We start from the raw sequence: 7,687 nt of genomic DNA on the forward strand, positions 1-7,687 counted from the left end.
GGCAGGCAGGCAGGGAGGCAGGCAGGCAGGCAGGCAGGCAGGCAGGCTGGCAGGCAACAGTTGTACTATGTTCTTCTCAGGGCAGGAAGCAGAAATAACAGAATACAGCACTTCATTTTTTTTTTCCTTGGGACGGAGTTTCACTCTTGGTGCCCACGCTGGAGTGCAGTGGCACCATCTCGGCTCACCGCAACCTCCACCTGCCGTGTTCAAGCGATTCTCCTGCCTCAGCCTCCTGAGAGTAGCTGGGATTACAGGCATGGGCCACCACACCCGGCTGATTTTGTATTGTTAGTAGAGACGGCATTTCTCCATGTGGGTCAGGCTGGTCTCGAACTGGCGACCCCAGGTGATCTCCCCACCTCGGCCTCCCAAAGTGCTGGGATGGCAGGCGTGAGCCATCGCGCCCGGCCGGCTACACTTTTTTATTTTTATTTTTTTTTAGTTTTCAATTTTAATGTATTTATTTATTTGCTATTCTTTATTCATTCATTCATTCATTCATTTATTCATTTATTTATTATTTATTTATTTATTTATTTATTTATTTATTTATTTTCGAGACAGACTCTCGCTCTGTTGCCCAGGCTGGAGGGCAGCGGCGCGATCTCGGCTCACGGCAAGCTCTGCCTCCCGGTTTCACGCCGTTCTCCTGCCTCAGCCTCCCGAGTAGCTGGGACTACAGGCGCCCGCCACCGTACCTGGCTACTTTTTTGTATTTTGAGTAGAGATGGGTATTCACTGTGGTAGCCAGGATGGTCTCGATCTCCTGACCCCGTGATCCGTCCGCCTCGGCCTCCCACAGTGCTGGGATGACAGGCGTGAGCCACCGCCCCCGGCCTATTTATCTATTTATTAACTTTGAGTCCAGGTTATGGAACCAGTTAGTTTTTGTATTTTTGTTTGAGACGAGGTCTCACCATGTTGCCAAGGCTTGGATCGAAGGATCCACCTGCGCTCGGCCTCCCAAGAGTGCGGGGATGACAGGCACGAGCCTACCGCGCCCAGACCCCCGCCTCCGCCCCCCCCCCCCCCCCCCGCTTGTCTTCCCGATAGTTTCAGGGCAGAGTGTTTGGCTTTGGCTGGCCTGCTTAAATTCATTCTAAATAGAAATTTGGGACGTCATCTTCTGGCCTCATGGACTGTGAGCTGAGGAGTCCCCTGGTCTGTGTATCACAGGACGGGACACGAAAGGAGGAGAAAAATCGTAGCGTTCGAAATAGGTAATTTTGTGATACAGAAATACACGGATTCACCCAAAACACAGAAACCAGTCTTTTAGAAATTGCCTTAGTCCTGGTGTCTGTGCCGGTGATTCTTTTCGGTTTGGACCTTGACTGAGAGAATTCCCAGTCGGTCTCTCGTCTCTGGACGGAAGTTCCAGATGATCCGATGGGTGGGGACTTAGGCTGTGTCCCCCCAGGGGCCCTGGTCGATTAGTTGTGGGGAATCGCCTCCATCCTTCCCCGCACATCCTTCCCCGCCCCCCCCTAAGGGGATCCCAATTCATTCCGGGCTGACACTCTCATTGGCAGACGTCGGGCATCACCTAGCGGCCACTGTTGCTCTGAAAACGGAGGCCTCGCAGAGGAAGGAAGCACCAGGCCGCCTGCGCACAGCCTGGGGCAACTGTGTCTTCTCCACCGCCCCCGCCCCCACCTCCAAGTTCCTCCCTCCCTCGTTGCCTAGGAAATCGCCACTTTGACGACTGGGTCTGATTGACCTTTGATCAGGCAAAAACAAGCAAACACATAAATAAATAGAATAACACAGAAATAACTAACGAAATAAAATAAGTCAATACAATGCATTCCAATACAATACAATGCAACGCAACACAACACAACACAACACAACACAACACAACACAACGCAACACAATACAATACAACGCAATACAATACAATACAATACAACAGGCCGGGCGCGGTGGCTCATGCCTGTCATCCCATCACTTTGGGAGGCCGAGGTGGACGCATCACCTGAAGTCGGGAGTCGGAGACAAGCCTGACCAACATGGGGAAATCCCGTCTCAATTGAAAATACAAAATTAGCCGGGTGTGGTAGCGCATGCCTATAATCCCAGCTGCTAGGAAGGCTGAGGCAGGAGAATCGCTTGAACCTGGGAAGCGGAGGTTGCGGTGAGCCGAGATCGCGCCATCGCACCCCAGTCTGAGCAACAAGAGCGAAACTCCGTCTCAGAAAAATAAAATCAAATAAATAAACACATAAATGAAAATAAACAAAGAAAATAAAATAAAGCAAACAAATAGGCCCCGCGCGGTGGCTCAAGCCTGTCATCGCCAGCACTTTGGGCGGCCAAGGCCGGTGGATCACGAGGCGGTCAGACCAGCAGGGCCAGTATGGCGAAACCCCATCTCTCCTCACAATACACAAAATTAGCCGGGCGCGGTGCTGTACTGTCTGTAATCCCAGCTACTCGGGAGGCCGAGCTGAGGCAGGGGAATCGCTTGAACCTGGGAGGCGGAGGTTGCGGTGAGCCGAGATCGCGCCACCGCACCCCAGCCTGGGCGACAGAGCGAGACTCCGTCTCAAAAAAAAAGGAAAATAAAACTGACATGAAAGAAAATACTTAAAAAGTGAGTTTCCGGGAAAAAAGAAAAAAAAAAAAAAAAGAGAACCCCCCCCCACAGTGACGTACACAGACCCCTCTCGCCTTTCGAGGCACCAGACACGTTAGGAACGATGCGTACTTTCTTTTTTTAACGGAATTTTATTTTATGAGCGGGATTTGTTTTTCGAGACGGAGGTTCGGAGTCCCGCCCTCCCTCCGTCCCGGTCCCTGGTTGCCCGGACGACCTCAGGAGACAGACCCTGGCTGGGCCAGATGGTCCTTCTCCTTGGTCGGTGGTTTCCTTGTGTCTCTTCGTGTCTTTAACCCGCGTGGACTCTTCTGCTCGGGTTTTACAGATGGCGGCTCCCCTTTAGGCCTTGTCGTTGGTGGGGACTTTCCTGATTCTCCCCAGATGTAGTGAAAGCGGGTAGATTTGCCTCGCTTTGCCTCGCCTTGCCTTGCCTTGCCTTTTCTTTCTTTCTTTTTCTTCCTTCTCTCTTTCTTTCTTTCTTTCTTTTTTTTTTTTTTTTTTTTTTAGACAGAGTTTCACGCTTGTTGCCCGGGCCAGAGGGCCATGGCGCGATCTCGGCTCACCGCAATCTCCGCCTCCTAGGTTCAAGCGATTCTCCTGCCTCAGCCTCCCTAGTAGGTGGGATTAGAGGCATGTGCCACCGTGCCCGGCTGATTTTGTATTTTTTGTAGAGACGGGGTTTCCCCACGTTGGTCAGGCTGGTCTCCATCTCCCAACCTCAGGTGATCCGCCTGCCTTGGCCTCCCAAAGTGCTGGGATGACAGGCGTGAGCCACCGTGCCCGGCCTCTCTCTCTCTCTCTCTCTCTCTCTGTCTGTCTGTCTGTCTCTCTTTCTTTCTTTCTTTGTTTCTTTCTTTCTTTGTTTCTTTCTTTCTTTCTTCCTTCTTTCCTTTCTTTCTTCCTTCCTTCCTTTCTTCCTTCTTTCTTTCTTTCTCTTTCTTCTTTTGCTCTTTTTTTCTTTTCCTTTCTCTCTCTTTCTTTCTCGCTCTTTCTTTCTCTCTCTCTCTTTCTGTTACTCTCTCTCTCTCTCTCTCTCTCTCTCTCTCTCTCTCTCCCCCTCTCTTTCTCTTCCGTCTCTTTGAGACAGAGTTTCACTCTTAAGTGTCCCAGGCTGGAGTGCGATGGCGCGATCTTGGCTCACCGCACCCTCCACCTCCCGGGTTCAAGCGATTCTCCTGCCTCGGCCTCCTGAGTAGCTGGGATGACAGGGATGCACCTCCACGCCCGGCCGATTTTCGTATCTTTAGTAGAGACGGGGTTTCACCACGTTGTCCGGGCTGGTCTCTGACTCCCGACCTCAGGTGATGCGCCCGCCTCGGCCTCTCGAAGTGCTGGGATGACAGGCGTGAGCCACCGCGCCCTGCCTGTGGACTCGGTTCGTCGTATGTTTTATTTGTTTCGTTTCTATGTACTCACTTTTATTTAGAAATATAAGTGTTTTCATACGTTTGTATATAACTATAGATGTTTACGTGGACGTACGGAGAAGTACATTTCTACGCGACAGATGTATGTATTGTATAGAAGTACACTTATGCAAAGCACGTGTGTAGAGATACGCTTCTATAAATTTATGAAATATAAATATACGTTGCTACGTGAAGAAACGATGGTAGATGAATACGTCTATGCTTATGTGTGAAGAGTGTTGTGTTTGTATTTATAGATAAACGGGCATATTTATCCCTGTTTTCTTTCTTTCTCTCCTTGATGTGATTCTTCCTTCCTTTCTCTCCTTGATGTGTTTCTTCCTTCCTTTCTTCCTCTCTTTCCTCCTTTACGTGTTTCTTCCTCTCTTCCTTTCCTTCTCTCTCTCTTTCTGTTCTTTTTTCTTTCGTGTCTTATTTCTCTTTCGTTCCCTGTCTTTCCTTCATTTTTCTTTCCTCTCTGTTTCTTTTCCCCTCTTTCCTTCGTTTCTTTCCTCCTTCTTTCTCTCCTTTTCGTGTTTCTTTCCTCTCCACCTGTCTTTGAAAAAATGGAACGTTTAAGAAGTTTTCTTTCCGTATCTCTGTTTTTTAGATGGTCTCTCTTTTCTCCACTTTCTTCCTCCCTCCCTCCCTCCCTCCCTCTCTCCCTCTCTCCCTCCCTCCCTCCCTCCCTGCTCCCTTCCCTCCCTCCTTCCCTTTCACCATCTGTCTCTTTTCTCCATTCTCTCCCTCCCTCCGTCTTTCTCTCCCTCTGTCTGTCTCTCTCTGTGTGGATTCTGGAAGAGCCTAGGCATTCTGCCTCTCCCTGTGTCCGCAGCGACCCGCGACCGAGTCCTTCCTTGTGGGTTCTTTCTCCCTCCCTCCCTCCCTCCCTCCCTCCCTCCGAGATGCATCTCCAAACACCCAGACGCCGTGGGTTGTCTTCTGACTCTGTCGCGGTCGATGCGGGGACACGTTTTGGGGAGGCGTTTCTGTGGGGTTGGGGGAGAGGGGCTGCGTTTTCGGCCTCGGGAAGGGCTTCTCGACTCACGGTTTCGCTTTGGCGGTCCACGGGCCGCCCTGCCAGCCGTCCGGATCGGTCTCGCTGACGTTCGCGACGGTCGTCGGGCTCCATCTGGCGGCCGCTGTTAGATCGTGCTCTTGGCTTCCGGAGCTGCGGTGGCAGCTGCCGAGGGAGGGGACCGTCCCCGCTGTGAGCCAGGCAGAGCTCCGGAAAGCCCGCGGTCGTCAGCCCGGCTGGCCCGGTGGCGCCAGGGCTGTGGCGCGTCGCTTGTGAGTCAGAGCTCTGGCGTGCAGGTTTATGTGGGGGAGAGGCTGTCGCTGCGCTTCTGGGCCCGAGCCGGGCCGTGGGGCCGCCCGGGCCGGTCGACCAGCGCGCCGCAGCTCCCGAGGCCCGAGCCGCGACCCGCGGGGACCCACCGCGCGTGGCGCGGGAGGGCGGGGACGCCCTTCCCGGCTCGGTCGCGGGCCCGCGCGCGTCCTGGCCGTCTGAGGCGGCGGCCGAATATGTTTCCGGGTCCCCGTGGGGAGCCGGGGACCGTCCTGCCCCCGTCCCCCGCGTGCCGGGGAGCGGTCCCCGGGCCGGGCCGCGGTCCCTCCGCCGTGATCCTTTCTGGCGAGTCCCCGTGCGGAGTCGGAGAGCGCTCCCCGAGCCCTCGTGCGGCCCGGGAGGTCACACCTGGCCGGCCTTCGGTCCCTCGTGTGTCCCGATCTCACGGGGGGCCGGCCGAAACTGCTTCCGGGCCTCGCTCTGGAGACACGGGCCGGCCCGTGCGTGTGGCACGGGCGGCCGGGAGGGCCTCCCTGGCCCGGCGCCGCTCCCGCGTGTGTCCTGGGGTCGACCAGGGGGCCCCGGGTGCTCCGTGTCTGGCTGCGATGGTGGCGATTTTGGGGACAGATGTCCGTGTCGTGGGTGTCCTGGGCCGGCGGCGTGGTCGGCGATCGGGCCTCCTGCCCCCGGGGGAGATATATCTTTCGCTCCGAGTCGGCATTTTGGGCCACCGGGTTATTGCTGACATGCTCTCCTCTGGCGACCTGTGTCGCTGGAGAGGTTGGGCCTCCGGATGCGTGCGGGACTCTGGCCCACCGCTGACCCGGCTAGCCGGCCCTGCTCCCGCTCGAGCCGCCTGCTGCTGGGGCCCGCGGGCCTGCTGCTCTCTCGCGCGTCCGAGCGTCCCGACTCCCGGTGCCGGCCCGGGTCCGGGTCTCTGACCCACCCGGGGGCGGCGGGGAAGGCGGCGAGGGCTACCCTGCCCCCGTGCGCTCTCCGCCGCGGGCACCCGGGGCGGCCGTGACAACCCCACCCCCGTCGGCTCCGTGCCGTGCGTGTCAGGCGTCCTCGTCTCCGCTGGGTTGTCCGCCGCCCCTTCCCCGGAGCGGGGGACGGCCGGGGCCGATCGGCTCGCTCGCCGGCCGGCTGGCCGACTCCCCGCTCCCGGGGGCTCTTCCGTGATCGATGTGGTGACGTCACGCTCTCCCGGGCCGGATCCGAGCCGCGACGGGCGAGGGGCGGACATTCGTGGCGAATGGGACCGTTCTTCTCGCCCCGCCCGCGGGGGCCCCTTGCCTCTCCTCCGTCCGCCTGCCGGTGGTGCGTTGGGAAGGCGTGGGGTGCGGAACCCGGCCTGACCTGGCTGTCCCGTCCCCGCTCTCCGCTTCGCGGGGTGGGTCGGCGGGGTCCTCTGACGCGGCGGGCATCCCTCGCTCTCGCCTCCCGCGGTCGTCGACTTGCGGGCGGGCCCCCTCCGCGGCGGTGGGGGTGCCGTCCCGCCGGCCCGTCGTGCTGCCCTCTCGGGGGGGTTTCGCGCGAGCGTTGGCTCCGCCCCGGCCTTTGCGGTGCTCCTGGAGCGCTCCGGGTTGTCCCTGAGGTGCCCGAGGCCGAGCGGTGGTGTGTCGCTCCCACCCCCGGCGTCCCCTCCTCCGGTGTCCGCGCGTGGGTCCCGAGGGGAGCCCGTCGGCGTGGGGTTCGAGGCGGTCGAGTGAGATGAGATGCGCGCCCCTCCCGCGCGGGGAAGGGCGCCGCCTGGTCCGGCGAGCGCACGTCCCGTGCTCCCCTCTGGTGGGTGCGCGAGGGCCGTGTGAGCGATCGCGGCGGGCTCGGGCCGGTGACGCGTGCGCCGGCCGGCCGCCGAGGGGCTGCCGTTCTGCCTCCGACCGGTCGCGTGCGTGGCTTTGCCTCGGAAGCGACGCAGGAGGCGGGTGGACGGGGGGGGCCTTGTGAGCCTGCCGGGCCCCCGCCCTGACCGCGAATGCTCGAGGTCGCCGCAGGCGCGCTTCTCCTCGTACCGCAGGCCCCCTCCCTTCCCCGGGCGTCCCCGAGCGCCTCTGCGGGCCCGACGAGGGGCGACTGGCGGGTGGGGAGTGTGACCCACCCTCGGTGAGAAAGCCTTCTCTAGCGATCTGAGAGAGGTGTGCCTTGGGGTGCCGGATCTCCCGGCCTGCCGCCTCTGTCTCCTTCTGCCTTTATGGTAGCGCTGTCGTAGCGACTCGCGCGCAGAGGACCCTCCTCCTTTTCCCCCTCGACGGGTTGAGGTTGGGGAGAGCGAGGGTTCCGCCGGCCACCGCGGTGGTGGCCGAGCGCGGCTCGTCGCCTGCAGTGTGGCCCGCGCCTCCCCCTTCCGAGTCGGGGGAGGATCCCGCCGGGCCGGGCCCGGC

Source organism: Pongo abelii, chromosome 12 (assembly GCF_028885655.2).
Source record: "Pongo abelii isolate AG06213 chromosome 12, NHGRI_mPonAbe1-v2.0_pri, whole genome shotgun sequence".
Classification (NCBI taxonomy): domain Eukaryota; kingdom Metazoa; phylum Chordata; class Mammalia; order Primates; family Hominidae; genus Pongo; species Pongo abelii.